We start from the raw sequence: 20,120 nt of genomic DNA on the forward strand, positions 1-20,120 counted from the left end.
TCTACAACATAATGATTTGATTTTATATCTTAAGAAATCTTAATTTCTTTCAGGTGCTAACTTTGACTTTTCTGTGGCTTGGACTCTACACATGCATATTTCAAACTCTTATTCTTTTTCTATGGTTTTATGCAATGCATGGAACATTAATGTATTATTTGCAATATTAATTATATTTTAATATAGTTTAAATTACTATTGAAATAATGCCTCTTTTAGGTTTGAAAAAATGAAGCAGCAAAATACAAAAAGTATTAAGAATCTTATAAAAGAGAAAATTTTTACTTAAAAAGTTATTTACTCAATGTTCAATGTGATTGTAAATCCATACATATGTTGAAAATGAATTGCAGAGGCAATTGTTTGTCTTTCTTGTTTGTTTGTTTTGAGTCTGTCTAGACTAAGAGAGTGGGTTATGAAATCAAATCATCTACATTCACATGATATCCCCTTCACATACTGGCTGTTTAACTTCAGCCAATTCACTTGATGGCTGTCTCCTTCAGATTTTTAATTCTTTTTATTTGTTAACTTATTTTATTTATTTATTTATTTTTATTTCAAAGTATTATGGGAGTACAAATGTTTTTGGCTGCATGGATTGTTTTTGTAATGCTTGAGTCAGAGTTAGTGTGTCCATCACCCAGATGGTATTCATTGTACCCATTAGATAGATTTTCAGTTTCCCCCTCTGCCCCTCTAATTGATTTCCATTGAGTTATTCTTCTGTCTATGCGCATGTGTGCTCATCAATTAGTTCCAATTTAATAGTGAGTACATGTGGTCTTCATTTTTCCGTTCTTTAGATACTTCATTTAGGTTAAGGGTCTCCAGTTTCATCCATATTGTTGCAAAAGTCTTTAAGTCATCCTTCTTCATGTCTGAGTAGAATAAAATACACAAGGGCTGGAAAAACTAGTTAAGAGAATAATCAAGGAAAATTTCTGGTCTTGCTAGAGATTTAGACATCCAGGTACAAGAAGCTCAGTGAACACCTGGGAGATTCATTGCAAAGAGGCAATCTCCAGAACATATAGTCATCAGACTGGACAAAGTCAACACAAAGGAGGAACTCCTGTGAGCTGTAAGGTGAAAACATCAAGTAACTTACAAAGGAAAACCCATCAGTCTAACTGCAAACTTCTCAACTGAGACCTTACAAGGTAGAAGGGATTGGGGCCCCATCTTCAGTCTTCTTAAACAGAAGAACTGCCAGCCTAGACTTTTGTATCCTGCAAAACTAAGTTTTATACATGAAAGAGAAATAAAGAGTTTTACAGACAAGCAAACACTGAGGGAATTTGTCAAGACCAGACCTGCCCTGAAAGAAATTCTCAGATCTGTTTTATACATGGATCAACACAAGAGTCACCAATCAGTGTAAAACCAATCAAAAAAACCTAAAGCTCAGAGCTCATATAAAACAATAGTTCAAGAGGTAAAACAAAGTAACATGATACTACTGAATAGGATGACCAGAATAGCATCCTACATATCAATTCTATCAATCAATATGAATGGTTTGAATTCCCAACTCGAGACACACAGGCTTTCTGAATGGATTAAAAAAAATACAAGCCAAGTATCTGCTGTCTCCCGGAAATAAATCTAACCCACAAGGATACATATAGACTCAAGGTGAAGGGATGGAAAAAATATTCCATGCAAATGGAAATCAAAAGAAAGCAGGTATAGCTATTCTCATTCTCATATCAGATAAAATTAACTTCAAATCAGACTTTTAATTTTTGAAATACAAAAAATAGCATCTGTCTTAAAAGTTCTATTAAGAATTAAGAAATATTAATGCTTTAAAATGAGTATCTTTAAGGAAATCTCAGATTTAATATAGACACACCACACATGCACACACCAATATAATTAAATGGATCCAATCATCCCTGCATCTCTGAATTCTTCTCAATTAAAAGATCTGGAAAGCACTGGAAATTTAAGACAATGGAGTATCATTCAGTGCTAAAAAGAAATGAAGCATTAAAGCTTGAAAAGACATGAAGGGAAGAAAAATTACCTACCTTTCATCCAAACTGTCACTGCTTGAGACAGGATTTTCTTAGACTACTGGAATATTCCTTTAACAAGCTGCTAATGGGCCTTTCTGCTTTCAATGAATCTTTTACCCAACTTACTGGTGAAAATCTGAATATTTATCCTTTACAAAACAGACTCTAAAAATTTTCCTTTAATCTTGAGCATAGAATGTGCAATTATTGTCAATATATTATTTCCTAAATGATCTAAGCCCAACCCACACGTCCAACTTTATTTCTCTCTTTACTGTCTCATAAATACCATAGTCCAGCCAAAGCCTAAGCAGATTCATTCTTCCCTTAATATGTCCTTTATATATCTATTCCATATTAATGAATTTACATTCATTTGGAACGATTTTCCCCAATGCTCAATTTATCAAGTCCAATATTCCTACAAAATTTCTTGAAATTCTCCCAGCCAAAGCTAATTCCAAAACCATTTGCCCTCTCTGCTCAGGACCTAGCTAATGATGCATTTTCTACCTGAAACTTCCACTTTTACACCTCTTGTCCCTATTTTTGAGACTAACTTTTATCATTATTTATGTACCATGTTCTACAGGAATTCCTCTCTGAATCCCAGAGTGGGTTAATGACCTCCTAGAGCCTGTGTCTAGGCACTGAATCACAATGTGTGGCACATAGTAGATGCTCAATAATTTTTTGTTGAATTATTTCATTTAGCTGTATTACATTTTAAAATTTAATTCTAAATTATAATTCTTATGATATTTTTACTTAAAAGCCCTTGAATATTTTCCTGTTTTTCTTTGGAAAAAGTTCACAAGCCTTATCATGAATGATACAGCCATGTTCTACCTGATATAATCCTTGCTTATCTCTTCAGTATGAATTTCCACCACATCCAACTTCTCTTTCTGAGTCACACTGTTCATGTTCTTACTTGCCTCAATATCAGGGGTGGGGAAGCTTTTCATGTTGGAAGGCCACATTAATTTAGCTGTAATCAAATAAGGCTGCATTCAAGAAACTTCACATAGATATACGTAAAAATGCATATTATTTTGTAAAAAATCTAACCACTATGTACTTAATAATTTCAAAAAAATGAAAACTATTTGTTAATTTTAAAGATAAAAACCTTTTAATGACTTTGTTGTGTCTGCTTTTTGTTGGAAAGCATTTGAATATTTGATTGCAGCATGGAGGTCCACAGTTTCAGTTGATCCTCTAGATGGGTATCAGTCATTTGTGACCTTAAGGGCTTCTTTATTTGCATTAGGTGGAGAATGTAGATTTGTCAGAATCCTGGGCTTTGTCACCAAAGATGTCAGGGTGGAAGTCTGCCCTTGGTTCTTGGTGTGCTGTCGTCGGAAAAATGACCAGACACGCCAAAGTGTCAAGTCCAGACTATCATCTTGGTCCTCTGACTCCTTTCTTGGAAAAATCGCCAGCAAGGCCAATATGATGGAATAACTTCAGGCAGGGAGCAGTTTTACAATGGAAGGTCTTTATTGTAAAATAAAATGGGTCTGTCTCCACAAGTGAAGAGAGACAGACTGACTCACTTTTCTTAGTTCTCGGATTGTTTCCTTTTGTTAGCCCAGAGTGGAGGAGGGAGGGCTCTTGGGAGGTGTATGATGTCATCAAATGATCAACAGTTGTCCTCAAAATTATATCTGCATATAATAGCACCCTCTAAGAAAACCAACCCGGGGGTGAACCACAATGCAAATTCAAGCTAATGGTATATTAATTACCCTTAGGTCACTCTAAGTCACTTTCTAAATCTTATTATGTCTGGGCTGGGGAATTCCTACATTGATAAAGCATTCCCTCCTTCTCCAGGTGTAGCAGTTGCTTGGGATAGGATTAAGGGTGGGATAACACCAAAATGAAGTGCTGGCACTTATCCTTCTTCTCAGGTGGAGCAATTGCTAAAAGAGCACCAAAATAGGTGAAGTGCTAGTTGGAGGTGAAGTCTAGACTAGGAAAAAAAAAAAAAAAAACACTAAAATCAAAAACAGGGAACTCTTGTTCTGAGAAGAGCCAGAGATCCTAACTATCTACCTAACAGATTCACAGCAATAAGTGGTTGAAAAGCAAGAAAGCATTTTTCGAGCTTGTTGCCAAAGGTGTGGGTATTCTACTGCATTTTTCCATATTTCAATTGGATCTTTCTTAGCATCAAAAAATAACTTTAAAATGTCATCTATTGAGAGTTTGATCAATTTCATCTGTAGTTCTTTAGGGACCTTGATTATATCAGCTAGGTGGGGCTGAAGTGCTAATTTGAGTGTGATGTCATGATTCTCAAAGTCAGTGAAACTTTCATTGTATTCTCCAATTAATAAGTCTATAACAGCTGTGTATTTTTCAAATGATTTGCATATATCATTCTGCTCAACAATGACCTTTGCTAACTAGGGAAAATGTTCATCTGAAATTTCCTTTGGAAGAAAAAGTGTTTTGAAAAAAATGCTTGGATTTTTTGCCACATATCATATATAGACTTAGTTTTACCTTGAAAAGAAATATTCACTTTGATTTGACGTGATATAACACAGAAATGTTGCATTCCTACAGAAATCTTCCTTCAATAATTCACATTGCTGATTCAGTTGTTCATAAAATTTAACTGTCTTCGCAGAGATAAATTTTGGCTAACAACTGTCCCTACGATAGCCAATGCACTTTAGAATGATACAGCAAATTCACGCTGAATACCTCAATCATTCAGCTTTAGCCAGTTAAGAAACTGATGATGCCGTATTGCATTTGCACAAATGTAGTTAACAGTACTTATAATTTGTTGCAAAGTGTCACTTAAAATAGTAGCTTTAGCACAGAAATTTTGCTGATGCCACATACGACGACAAGAGACGAGAGCATCTGGATCTGTTAATACTTTTTTTTATCTGTCCAATAAACCCTTCGTGTTTTCCTGTCATGGAAGGTACACTGTCTGTATATACACTCACTATATTTACCAAATTCAGTCCAACTTCAGGACATTTTTCTTGAAAGTTGTTGACGATATCTATATTGTTCTGTTCACAAGAGTGAACAAAGCTAGTAACTGTTTGTAGCAAAGAAACTCTTCTGTTATGACCCAAATGAGGTATAAAGCCTGTGCTGAGTCAGTACTATCAGTTGATTCATCCAAAGCAATTGAATATATATATATATATATATATATATTTCCTTTTGAAGTATTGCATGAAGTCATTCTGTTAAGGTGAAGGTTTATTCATGCTGCCGATCAGTTATGATTCTCCTTGAATGAGGCAGTTGTTTGTATTTTGAAACATTAATGGGGTCTAAGCATCCTATAACTTCAACAATGAATTCTTCCACAATTTATAGATCACTGAATGACTTCCTTTTTTCCTGAGTATATAAGCTACTTTATAAGTTGCTTCAGTGGCATTATTTCCAGGTTTTATTGCTGCTTGAGAGAAATGTCTTTACTTTTGCTTTTCATCTTTTAATTTTTGCAATATAACCTTTCATGCCTCTCCTTCTAATTTAAACTGCTTGTGGTCCTTATGAGTGTTATAATGCTGATGAGCATTGAATTTCTTAAATGTTGATATTGCAGCATCACAAAGCAAGCAAGTCATCTTATTTTTAGCAGAAACAATATAAAATTGCAATTCCTAATCCTTATTAAAAAATCTGTTTTCTTCCTCCAGTGTTCTCTTGGTCTTCTTTGACATGATGGGCTGTTGAGCAGACAGAATTAAAAAATACAGTTGAGCTGTGCAACTATTCACAAATTCCACTTCAAACAGAAACACATTGCACCATTATCAAAAGCTGATAACAAACTGGTGAACTCAACCCCATAATCTCTCACCAACCAGCCTTGTGTAGCAGTGGTGCCAGTCAGGCAGTGGAAGTCAGAACTAAATCATGAGTGTAGCAGCTGTCAACTTAGCCCTTATGGCTCACTAATGTTCTAATTTGCTGGTTAATCTGGGAGGATTATTTCATCAAACTTTACTTTATTCTTTGGGATTTTAAATATGTTCTTTTAAAAAATGAAATAAAAGATGAACAAAAATGTATTAATAAAAATAAAAGGATTTGTTCTGTAAAATTTGGATTCAGTCAAAAGGCACATGTGGCCTTAAGGCTGCAGGTTCCCCACCCCTGCTCTAGATATTTGCAATTACTATTCCTTCTGCTAAGGACGCTTTTATTACTTATATTTCTGGACTTAATTTTGAAAGTCTTTCTGAGTAATGTGTTCCCCTTTGTATGTTCCTAAAGCACTCTGTACTTACCCAAATATAGCACTTACCATAATCTTGTAAACATTAACTTATTTCTCTGTAGGATCTTTACATTGTTAGCTCCTTGAAGCTCCGTCCTTGAGTTGTATATTAAGGTGTATATATATATTAACAGCAATTTCATATTGATCAAGTTAACATTGTATTTCCAGTCTCTAGTACAGTACCTGACAAACAGAACATGCTGAATAATTATTTATTGAATGAATAGAAGCAGCCCAAATGTTTCACCTTATTGTGGAGAAACGTGAAACTCAAAAAGAAAAATAACAAATGAAAAATAATAAGCTTTATGACTGCAATATCTATTCAGAGTGCGTATCTTTTTCATTTGCATATTCTTTTCTTTGGAAAACTTAGTACACGGGAGATATTTAATAATTATTTTTAAAATTGAATCAGAGTGATTATTCTACCAACAGAGAAAATTAAAAAACACCTTGGAAATAATGGAATATCCTGGCTGCTGTTTCCCTTAAAGCTTTGACTAGGGCCTTGATCAATATCAACTAACTATCCAAGAGGGGGTGAAGTCAAAAGAGCAGTGCAATTTAGAATCTCTTGGGCAAGAATTCAAAGCTCGCCAATTCCTGGCCTCATAATGACACTAACTCACACTCATGGTTTCATGTCTAGGCGCAGCAGAGCTATAGATGGGGGTCAGAGTGAGACTTTACAAAACTCTTTAACAGATTATGTCCCCAGAAAACCTGAACTTGGAAAATAGAGCTGGCAAATTATTTAGATAAATGTATGATCTAAAGCAAACAGTCTTATTTTTTTCCTTTTAGCTTTTAATTTTCTTTCTGCTGTTTCTCAAGATTAAACATTCAGGAGTCTTGCCATCCTGTTTTCTGATCCACACATTTAGATGCATGATGCATTTCATTTTTAATCTTAAACTTGCTATTCCTCCTTCCTACTTGTCCTCTCTTGAATTATTTTCCCTTTTTCTTTCCAGAAAAAGATAGTTATTTTATCTGAGCTTCTATACCTTCTGGCTTTCGTGTGTTCCTATATTCACTTTCTTGAGCATATTCTGCTTTTAACTCTATTGCTGTTAAGCCTAAAGCACATTCTTTCCTCAAAGGCTGATGAATAACTGGAGGCCTTGAAGAAAAGGGGAAATTATTTAATGACATCTTTAACAAATATAGACGTTTACCACAAGGAAAAAACATATATACATACACATACACACACATAACGAGATAGAGAAAATATCCCTAACATTGTTATATGTAAGGTATCTATTTTCTCACTTGTCATTTGTATGTATTTCCAATCACAGAAATTAATAGTTAAGGCTTCTATATACAGAAGCTTGAGATAAGTGCAAACATAAAGCACATGCTACAGTAAATATAGGCCTTGTCTTCAGTGAACATTTCATTGAAATATAGGACCCCTTGTGTTCATTTTGTTAGACAAATATCATTAAAATAGAATTACTAGAGTTAGGCAATACAGAACTTACTGGTATATACGTAGAGATTTTATAGAACAGATGAAATCAGCAAATGCATAATAATTTCTTGAATGATAGAAACCTTTGTGGAAATGACACCTCATCTTTTCTGAAGTGATGAAATGATGGCTTTGGTACTCATTTATGTGGCCCACAAAGTGTCCTAAATGTTTATGGACTTCTGTCTCTTTAAATGAGAGATTTTTCTTAAGATCCAGGAAGTCTCAAACTGAGTTTCTCAGGAAGACAGGACTAGAAGAAAAAATATACGAATCTATGTTTTCTTAGAAGAAAATCTAGAGGTAGTTTACATTACCTCTAAAACAAAGAGCTAAACAAATATATATTTCCCAAAAGGCAGCATGTGGCATTTTTACTCATTTGTTCGACAGTATTTCCCACTAGATTGCAAATTATTGAGGATAGGTATTGTATCTGTTCATTAAAATAGCTCATTCTCAATAATTGTTGAATGAATGCAAAATTGTGTGTGTGTGTATATACATATACACACACGTAACTGTAATGCCTGTTATGTAGGAGTCAATAAACTGTATACCTTACTTATTTTAGAGGCCGCTAAAAATGACTACAAATATATAGTCAAAAATGTTCAAAAGCAAGGACTAGGATATGAATCTGGGCTTTATATACATCTATAGGAATTATAGTATATGTTATATATATATGGATATTATATATAAGAGGATATATTATATGTTATATGTAAAGAGTACATTTATATACATTAAAGATATATATATTTCTAATTTTAGAAATTGCTTGAAACAGATATTTATGCATATGATAACTGCTTAAAAACCGAGACTAGAGAATCCTCTTTTGAGACATACTCACCGTGGTAGACATTGCATTCTGCATTTGTGTCTATGAAAGTTTCAGTATATTACTTAATAATTGTATGTTATTGGGATTCAAATCTCCTTGTCAAGTTATTAATATTAATAGAAGTATACCAAAAACCCTTCTTCTGATTTTACTTGAAGGCCTTACATTCAGAATTTTTACTAACTAGCTTATTAATAGATCTTGCTATTTTTCCTAATTACACACTTAAAATAACTAATGATAACACTAATAGGTTATCATTACTAGACACCAGGCACCTACACTTGTCCCTTCTAAACCTATACATTAATCTGGCCCCGTAGATTACTGTTATTTTCTGCATATAATCTAAGGTCAACTGCTTGAGTATCTTTTCAGTGTTGTCTTTCAGGTAATATTCAGTTTTATTGCCTGGGAACCTTTTACAATTCTTACCCTTCAGTATTTCTGAAGAGGGTAGGAGTGGGATGGTGATGGTATGATGCTCCCTGTGCTTCCAAATTCCCGTTTCTGCTGAATTTTCTCTATTTTTCTCTCACATAATATGACTGTTTTTTAACCTCTACCTCACTGATTTCCCTGAAGCACCATCCTTACAAAGCAGTTGTGTGTAGCGGGTTTCTACTGCAGATGCCAGGGAGAGGCTGAGGAGAGGCTTCTTCCCAGAACTGCAAACAATTTACAAATGACTGATGTACATACTTCTTAAAGTCCTCTCATGTTCCCTGCTGCCAGCAATTTCTCACTGACCACTGTTCTCTGATCCCTGATAGGCTGCATGCCCCTATCAGGAATCTGGTATGTCTTGCTATGTTTGTCTAATTTTACTTCTTTTCTTCATTTTCAAGACTGTGCTCCATTTCCTATCCTGAGCAGAATACATCAAATACTACGTAATTTATTGTGAAAGAGTTTTGCTTTTGTTTCACTTTTTTCAAGATCTGCCCCCTCCAGGGCATGGAGTTTATCTACCCATAATCTGGATGACCTATCAGGATGCTTTATCTAATAAAACAAATTTCTTACTTGGAAAGAAATGCTGACATCTGCTTGTGATTATTTATTTGTTGCTTCCATTTTACAATGATTACACTGCTGTAGCCAGTAAGTGCAAAGCCAGGATTGGAACCCAGGCAGTTCCCCACACTTAGTGGCTACGCTATGGAAATACTCATTCTTGGACATAGTGACGGGCCATTTGGTACCCTGAGAGCTAAGCATTTTATGTCAAAGACTGCCTAACAACTGCCCCTCAGCTTGAGGAAACTTCAGACAGGGTTCTTCCTGACTACAGGGCCCTGACCTCTGAACATTTACATTATACAACTTTCCATTGTATATTTTTGCTCTGTCCCTTTGAGATGTAAATCTTCTCTCAGTCCCTTGCCAGTTTTATAACCCAGGAACTTCTTTCTGGAGGCACCACTTTAAAATGTATTCATTAAAAAAGAAAGCACTCCTGTCTCCCAGTCTCTGTGGGAGCATGGGACTCTAACTTAGATAAGTAACAATTAGTAAACAAAGACAGCCCAATCACACTGATCAACTTCCCCCCAAAAGTCCTCCAGTAATTTTCCACTTGCTCACCTTAGTGCTTAAAAATCATCCCACCCTTTGTTTCTATGGAGTTGAGTTCTCAGTCTCCCTCCCCTACTGCTACGATCTTGAATGAAGTCTTCCTTGCCTATTTAACTGTCTGTTGCATTTATTTTCTTTGACGTGTCTTTTGCCCAAACATCCCTGCACTGCTGAAAAGAGGTGCATATCTGATGTTGCAAACACTTTCAAATGCTTTGTTACTAGAAAATTGTACTGCAGTTGTAAAAATCACCTATTCATTAGCCAGTCAAAGCTACTTTCCCATTCCTAATGTGGAAAGCCTGCCCTGTGAAGACACTTTTTCATGGCAGAATGTGTCTTTTTACCATATAACAAGATGTCATTAGTAAAACTATAGGCACCTCACCCATAAGTGAGGCCAAACCTTGCTGTCTTTTTAAAAGGAGGATTCACATGGATGATATGAGGATACTTAGATTATTTCACAAACTGCTAACACAGTTATTTGTATTGAGTTCTCATGTAATTCATGCTGCATTTACCACGTATAATATTTAGATTTTTCTAAAATGAAATCTTTGATCTATTGTGATAAATTAACTTTTAAAAGGTATTCTATACTTTGGATTCTGTTAGATAAGGGAGCTGAATGATCAGACTCTTTAGATTCTTTCAGATAAGGGTGTTGAATGCTTTCTTTATAACTTAAAACATTTTAGAGCAATCTCTATTATCCAGACAGTTTTGAGATGGCTGACAGCAACAACAAAAACAAAACAAAATACTTTCTGATTCTTCTGAATTAGAATCTATTTCTGGAGACCTGCTTTCTGTGTGGAATAAAGCTATCAATCCATCAGTTTATCCATATGTATTTTTCCATTCAGCATCAGTATCCAGCAATAGAAATCCAAAGCTTTCTGCTAATGGTTTCTTTAGCAAAACCTTTGTCTACCTGTAGTGCTAATCTCTAGCTTTAAATTCAGGATGAGATCTACTTTATTTGGTATTTGTTTTCTTCCATCTCTCTTCTCTCCTATTTTTAACAATGTGATAGAAAAATGCAACTAATCCTGTTATGACAGCATGCTTTAATATCTACTTAGTTTCTTTCAGCCTCTTTTGAATTATGTTTCACAGCAGTCTTATTTAATTTCTGAAAACTATTTTAGCCCCCTGATTAGTGAGAACCCAGAATATCAGAATGTAATATATAATCCAGCCCTTTCAGAGTGTGTGTTTGTGTGTGTGTGCATTTCTAGTTTTATGTAAAACTAGTTGTCCATAGAACAATGCACACATATAAAGGTAGGTATACTTATTTTCATATAATGTTTTATCCATGGATTGACTTGTGTGGATTATTATTTAATAATCTTTAGAAGCATTTTTTAAACACAAAACTGAATTGCTTGATAAAACATAATGATTCATTTTCAGTGTCTGAAATATTAGAAATTTAAAGTATACCTTTAAATCATTTGATTTTGATTAATACAATGTGATATGCTGATATAGTATCTTTTTAACATCTTACCCTGTGTTAGGCACTATATCGGAAACTAACATTTTAAAGACAAATAAAACATGTTCCTACACTTGGGGACTAATATCAATGGTTCTCCACCTTGTTTACACATTAGAATCACCTGGGAAGCTTTGACAGCAATGAGCCCCATCCCAGAAGATGGTGATTAGCTTAATTTTTAAAAGCTCTTCAATTGATTATAATTTGCATCCACTATTAGAGCTACCATTATACAGCCTAAAAGGGGAGGCTGAACTACACATGAACACATAGTCATCATAATGTGGTAGGAACCTTGAATAGAGTTATGCAGGGGAGTGTGGGAGATGGAGGGGCTTGGTGAAGCCACAGGAGTTGTTTGGTCAGATAGGGGCAGGACAAATGGTGACATGTTTCTTGAGCTGAGTCTTGAAAGACAAATTTTTAAAGTAGTGGAGAGAACAGTGGGTAAGAATGTGGAACAAAGAGGGAAGGAAATTCAAGTAGAGGAAACTATGAACAAAAGGAGTCATATAACAGTCTGGGAGTATGTGTAAGAAACTACTTGCTATTTAGTGCTTTGAACATCTCAGTTGTACTTCTGGGAGTGGCAGACATGGAAATGAAGTGGAGAAGATTATGCAGAGTCATTAAGCCTTATACTATTTTATGTGCATATTTAAATCCACATTTGACCAGGAGAGAAACTGGGTGTAAGAAAGAAAACAGAAAGTCTCTGACCAAGCACTCAATTTTGAAAGTTGCACATAGACAGATAAGTTACATAATACTAAGCTATGATGGTGGTAATCATCAAGAAAGGAAAGATGCTATAGGCTGATTAAAGTCACATAGGGAAACACAGCTTTTGGTATACAGTGGAAGATACAATGCCTAAGACATGTATAAATATAAAGAAACTTCTTCCATGCTAATTTGATCTTCTTATTCCAGAAGAAGTCCAAAGGAGTGTTGATTCCCCTAGCAAATAAAACACATTTATTGAGGGCAAGTAATGTTCTAAGTACTTCCATCAATTCTGGTCTATAAGGCTGAGTCATATAATTTAGCCAATGTATCCTTTCTCATTACCCAACAAGGTTAAGTAAATCATCATTGGATTGGTTTTATTGTTGACTTTTCAAAAATTATTAATAGAAAATGTGCATTTCTGGATCAATGTGAGAGACTGAACATTTTAACTTTTTTCCTTCCAGAGATGCCATTGAGATGACATTAATGGACTAGAAAGGTTTACATTCACAATGCTGAAGAAAATGGGTTGATGATCAAGGAAAAAAGATCAATGTTCTTTAGACACCTGAAAAGAAAACTGAGGAAGGCTTACTGATGAGGTCAGAGCTTCAGCTTAGGATAAGTGAATAGGTGGTTGTAGCCAAGAGGGTAGCAGATGAGCAAGGTAGATTTTTGACAGACAGGTTTGTGTTTGATATGCTAACTAAGGAATGAGGATTAAAACAGAGAGATTAATTATAAATCAGTAGGTAGAATGGTTGACTGCCTAGCTCTCTCCATTCCAGATATTTACCACCACTCACTGATGACTAAAGAATGCACTATCTGATGAGAACTAAGATAACTGGTATGGACATGGAAGCCTCAGATCATTTTGGTTTTAAGGTCCCCATTTTCTTGAGAGCAATAATTGATAAGACATGCATACTACTTAGAGGTTACATGTAATTCTTTGTTGTCTCTTTCTTAGGACTGAAGGTTTTTAACAAAAATTTTTTGTATAAAAGAACTCAATATTTTCATGCATGCAAGATGGCTTTGGTGTACCAGTGATAATTCAGGGATCAAAACAAAAATTAAAGAAAATCTAAAATTTAAATTTGTAACATTAGGGAGCTTCAGAAAGATATGGTACCTCTATAAAAGAAAAAACAAAAGAATAAGATGATATAAAAAGGAAATGATTGGAATGCAAGAAAGTGATTTTACATGCTTAATGTGAGTGTGGACTTAAAAGTTCTATGGAATGGTTGTAAATTAAGGGAAAGAAAATATTCCATAAATATATAAAATTAAGAAAATCAGAAAATGTTATTTAAAAATTATAAAAAAACTAACACAAGAGGTCAAACATCTGAAGTTTGAGGAAGAGAGAAAATAAAAAACAAGGGAAAATTGTCAAAAGTAATAATGTAGAAAATTTCCTAAACTGAACAACATAATACATTAGATTAAAAGACCTAGGTAGAATAAAATATCTATTCACCATATTGGGAAACTTGAGAACCCCAAGGCTAAAGAGAAGATCTTAAGGTTTCCAAAGTGAAAAAACAAAGCAAGTCAAAAAAAAAAAAATCACCTACAAGTAAAAATAACTGACTGGCTTTAAAATTTCAGCAATAGTGGATTGAAGAAAGTATAACAATGCCTTCAAAGTTTTTAACTCTTCTGCTGATAATTCTATGCCTAGAAAAATTATCAAATGTGAAAACAAAATGAAAACCTTTTTAGACTTTTAAGCATTTGTAATGATTATTTACCATACATCCTATCTTAGTATGTTACTTTTGGAAGTATTTTAGCTAAATTAAGTCATAAACAAAATTCAAAACTGAAAAAGCAAATAGATTGTTTTGTGAACAAAATTTGTAACTGAAAGAAAGCCAGACTTTCTAAGAACTGAATTACAGTGATATAGTTATCATTATTTTAATACTCATAATGGCATAACCAATATATTTATTTCAAATTTTAAAATCAGCTTAAAGCCAAAGACAGAAGGAACTAATTTTATTAATTGAATAGAATCAACCTTGACAATATAATAGTAAAAGTATAGATGACAGAGTCAAATAGTAAAAGGAGAAACAAGAAAAGGAAATCAGAAGGGTAATAATACCCATATCTTTATATATAATGTTTAGAGTCAAGAATAATGCATACATGATACAGAGTAAGAAATAAAAATGCGAGAACCATTATTTAAATTTACCAAAATTAAGCAATACCGCATCTAAGTTTGGTGTTGTAATTATGCTGAGAGCAAAAGATGAAGTGAGTTTGGTTGAATACATCATAACAAAAAATCCAACTTCATTTATGAAGTTTCTAAATGAAGAAATAGCAACATTAATATGTTATTTAAAAGTATGAGGAATATGAGAGCAATCTCTGGGAGAAATAGTTACAGGGGTGAATGTGTAGAGGGATGAGGCAAAATAATGTCATGTTTGGTTTTAACAATCTTACTTGATTTAAAAAAATCAAATCTATATATTACTTTAATAAGCAGAAACAAGTTTAAATATATAAATGCAGATGTCTATCATGCAGTTATAAAATTTATGAAAGTAGCCAGGCTCTACTCTCCAGCAATTATTTGCTGATGGTAAATGATGGCAGCCACCACAGGGAATAACTGACAGTCTAACCATTTTGGAATTCTTAAAATCTAACGAGCTTCATACTCAGTTCATTTGATCCACTCCTCCTGCCTACACCTTACTCATATTTTTAGCCGTTACTAATTTTCTGAGTACTTTATAACTCAACGGGCTTTATTTTTCTGTCCTTACCCCTGCCTTCTATAAGATGTTAGAATGTGTTGACACTTTTGATGATTCACTCTTGGAAATTGTGTATTTTCTACATTCTGTGACATTATTTTCTCCTCATTCCTCTTATACATTTTCAGTTTCTTTTCAATCTTCTTTGTGAATATCTTTTCTTTGTCTTTGTACTAGGTCCCAGGACTTTGTGGGTGTTAGTGTCTAGAAACATGGCTTTACATAATGACTCCCAAATCTATATTTAAAGTCTAACTTCTTATCCAAAGTTATTCTTTCATAAATAAAATCATACTGTGCACATCCATTTAAATAACTCACTAGCTCCTCAAACTCAACTGTTGTGAAATCATAACCATTCTTTCTCCACCTGTCCTATTTCAGTAAGCAACTGCTCCTCCTAAAATAGTTCTATTATCTATGTATTTTACCAATATTCATAAAATGTAACACTCTGGAATGATCACCGAATATACCTTCATCACTGACCATTCTTACAATCACCAACCATGTTGACCCTTCCTTTGTAATATTATAACTCCAAAACAAAGGCTCTCTGCCCTGTCAGTTGTATCTGCCTATTGATTTGATATGATTCCTTTATCAAAGATTTCAATGGCTCTTGTATCTTTCATTCTTCCTCTTCACAAATGATCTGTCCCAGCTAAAGTGTGTCTTGAGGTTTTCTAAAAATCTGATGGTAACTTTATCTTCAAGTTTGTTTCTTTCAATAAAACTGTTATCCCGGCCGGGAGTGGTGGCTCACGCCTGTAATCCTAGCACTCTGGCCGGCCGAGGAGAGTGGTTTGTTGGAGCTCAGGAGTTTGAGACCAGCCTGAGCAAGAGCGAGACCCTGTCTCTATTAAAAAATAGAAAGAAATTAGCAAAACAACTAAAATTAGAAAAAATTAGCCGGGCATGGTGGTGCATGCCTGTAGTTTCAGCTACTCAGGAGGCTGAGGCAGGAGGATGGTTTGAGCCCAGGAGTTTGAGGTTGCTGTGAGCTAGGCTGATGCCACGGCACTCTGGCCCGGGCAAGACAGTGAGACTCTGTCTAAAAGGAAAAAACAAAAAAACAAAACAAAACAACAACAACAAAAAAACTGTTATGCCTTTATTCCACTTGGCTATATCCTAGTCAACCTTCAAATAAAGCTTGATCTCATCTCCTCTATAAAATCTTTTCTTGTCCTACAAATATTTGGAGATCACTCACTTTTTTGAAGCCTTTGGAGCTCACTACCCATTCCAATTACTTAACACTAAATCTGTTCTATATGTGATTTGTCTTACTCACTAGATATTAAAGATACTTAAGAACAAAACCTATTGTATGCCTCTTAAAATTCCTAATATTTAACAATGTGTGCTAGGTTCTGAGGACATATTTTTTAATGAGATAAATAAAAAACCTTTGGAGAATGTATTTTCCCAATTCTTTCATTGGGAAACAATGTATACATTTAGTGTACAATAGTAAAGCACTAGATTTTTATAAAAAATATTTTATCACATACTATGTTATCATAAACTAGGAAAAAATAATGCTAACATGTGCACATTATTGATCATTACAAACTTAATATGCATTAACTAATGAAGATGTACTAAAAATGTCTAAGAACTATACCTGTTAACATTTATCAATGGATTATATTTTTAGACTACCAATATAGCACATGTTATGTAAGGATATATATTTTTAAGTTTCCACTAAAAAAACTAGCTGTGTTTTCTAGAAATTCATTTTTAGCATTCTGTAAACATTCTGCTAATTATCTGTTTTATGAGATGCATGAATAAGTTATTTAGCCAAATTTTACTCAGTAAAAATAACGTTAGCTTGAAGAGTATATGAGTAAAGTTCAAATGGGATTCAAAAATATGAAATAAAAATAATTAAAAAGATTGGTAGATGATGGGGAATAACACTCATCTGAATATTTTTCATCAAAATTGTCCTTATAACCATGATCAGCTGATCATCAAAAATAGGAAAGACTAGAGTAAATTTGAAAGAGAAGTAATAAAAGCCATCTTAATATTCTTAACTGTGTTCTTACTAAGGCTGAATTCCCAACTTCTAACTGGAAAGGGTAATTTCCTCTCAGAACACTGGTTTTTGATTACTTCTTGCAATTACTTTGATTACTTCTTATAATTCAGTTCAGCATAAAATATGCTGCAATTAATAAATGACCCCAGAACCTTAACGACTACAGCAACAAATATTATTTTTCACTTATGTTACATACTGACCACATGCTACCTATAGTTGCTACACGTTTCCATTCTAGGTCCTCAACTGATGGGGCAGTTCCTAACTGGGTCTCATGATGAGCTCTATATTAGTTTAGGATGTGGATTCTTTTGATCTAGAGATTTCTGAACTGCAAGGACAAGATATATCTCCTATATAATTTACAACTTTGGAAAAGGGAAAAGATAACTGCAATAAATATTCCTATTAAAAAGAGAAGGATGGGCAATGCCCAATAGTCACTGATTTGTTACATAACCATTGAGGTCCAGCTTAGCTCTGGCTCAGCTCCATGTGTTTTCAGACTGATATTCAGGCTGATAGATTATTTTCCATCTGGGATTCTAAGGAGAAAGAAGAAAGAGCAGGTTGGAAACACAATGACTCATAAAACTTATTCTGGGTAACCCACTCATAACTGTTAACTCACATTTGATTGTCCAAGACAGTCACATAGCCAAAACTGACTGCTAGAGCTCAGGAATAGGTAGTAGGTAGAATAAAGTTAGAAAAATAATATCATCTACCACATTAAGTTAGATTAAGTTACATTAAGTGCAAGTGCACAGGGAGAAATATGTATATACATCTCTGTTAAATACAAAGACTATATCAAGAACAAGACCATCTCAGTTTCTCAATGCAGTATATGATATAAGCTAGTTTTCTTTATGTGGGCAAAACTCTTTAAAAATATAACATATCTTCTCTAGTATATCTCTTTATAAATTTCTTTGCTTCCTTGGTACATACTATAATTATAAGAATAATAGTTTTGTCCTGAATGATATGTCTTCATTATTTATAATTGCTCTATATTATCAAATCCAAAACCAGCCTATTGAAGTCCAACTTCATCTCTCATTTCCAACCTTCCCATACCAAGAGACTTTGTACATATAATAAAACGTAAATAATTACATATTCCTTGCCAAAATATGTATTTTTATTGTACTTTATGCTGTTTTACTTATAAACTTGGTGATAACATCAAGAACAAGTCCATACAGAAATGGGAGCTTGAAATGAATTTTCTTGAAGTTTGACAAATCACATGCAGTGATAGAGGATTAATCTGAATTCTTTTGACAAGTCACCCAGATCAATAATCTGTCTGAAAAGCAGTGTGGTCAGAATAACTGATATTTACTGAGTATCCACTAGTTCAAATATCATAATGAAATGTTATACTCACCAGCAACTGAAATGTCAAGAATTATGTTTATAATAGTTCTAGTACTTTATTTGTAGTTTCTCCTTTGGTCTTTAGTAGTATCTGCTTAAAATGAAGCTAACATAATTTGTTTTTAATATACAATACATTTCAGATATATAAACCAGTTTAGGTAATAAAATATGCTTAGAGAGCATGTAGATTTATAAAAAAATACTTGATATAATTTTTACAAATACTAGACTGGCTTTGGCTGTTGTTTCTCTGTTTCACATAGGATATTGTGATATTTTAAAAAATAAGTCACCAATATTTGCTAAAGACATTTGTTTGGCAATACTAAAATATTTTAAGAAGGATCTAATTTATCTTGAATATATCAGCTATCATTTACATCAACATAGGGTTGCTATTTTGGACCAAAGTGAATCATAAAAACATTTTTAAAAATTCAGAGAATGAAATTCAATGGAAACATTTTAACAGAATGTGTCTTAAAAGGTTCATGTTATGTGCTGTGTAAGATTGTTGCATCATTAAATTTGGTGCCACAGAAGATAATTTTTTTTCCCCATGATCATCACTTCATGTTTATCTATGTTATATCTGTTAGGGTTACTTTTCTCTGTATTTAGCAAAGACATCAAAAATAATGAATTAAACAAGAAACAAATTAATTTATCTTTCTTCATACAGTAAACTTTTTATATTTATGATAGCCACATAAAGGACACTGCAGCCAAAATTAGAAGAACTCTCATTTGTTTTAATTACACAAGGAACTTTTCATGAAAATTGACCACATTCAAAGCAATTAAATTAGCTTTTACAAATTTCATACTTCATGAACAAAAAGCAATTATTTAGAAATCAATACTAAATGAACTACAAAAAATCTTTATATGCTTTAAAATCACAAAAAGGAACAATTCTAAATAAATTATAGTTTAATAATATAATAAATTTTTGAAAAATTAAAAAGTAAACAATAGTTAAAATATATGTCAAATATATGCAATGTTACCCAAATGGTACTTAGAGGGAAAAATATAACCGTGAATATTCATATTAAAAAAGAAGAAAGATTGAAAATTAAAGAGTGAAGCATTTAATTTAAGAAGAAAAAGAAAACACTCGAAAGAGAATGAAAAGATTTGTTTGAAAAAAAAGAAAGAGAATGAAATGAATGAAATAATAAACATAACAGTACACTTTAATGAGATATATATATTATAAAATGGGTACACAAAACCAAAATTTGTTCTTTGATACAACTAATACAAGATACACAATGTATTCAAATTAATCCAGCCAAATAATAAGAGAAGAAAGCAACAAAGACATTATAATTGATGCTTGAACAGCATGGGTTTGAACTGTGTGAGTCCATTTATATCTGGATTTTTTTCAATACATATATTGGAAAATTTTTTGGAGCTATGTGACA

The sequence above is a fragment of the Lemur catta genome, chromosome 9 (genome assembly GCF_020740605.2).
Source record: "Lemur catta isolate mLemCat1 chromosome 9, mLemCat1.pri, whole genome shotgun sequence".
NCBI lineage: Eukaryota > Metazoa > Chordata > Mammalia > Primates > Lemuridae > Lemur > Lemur catta.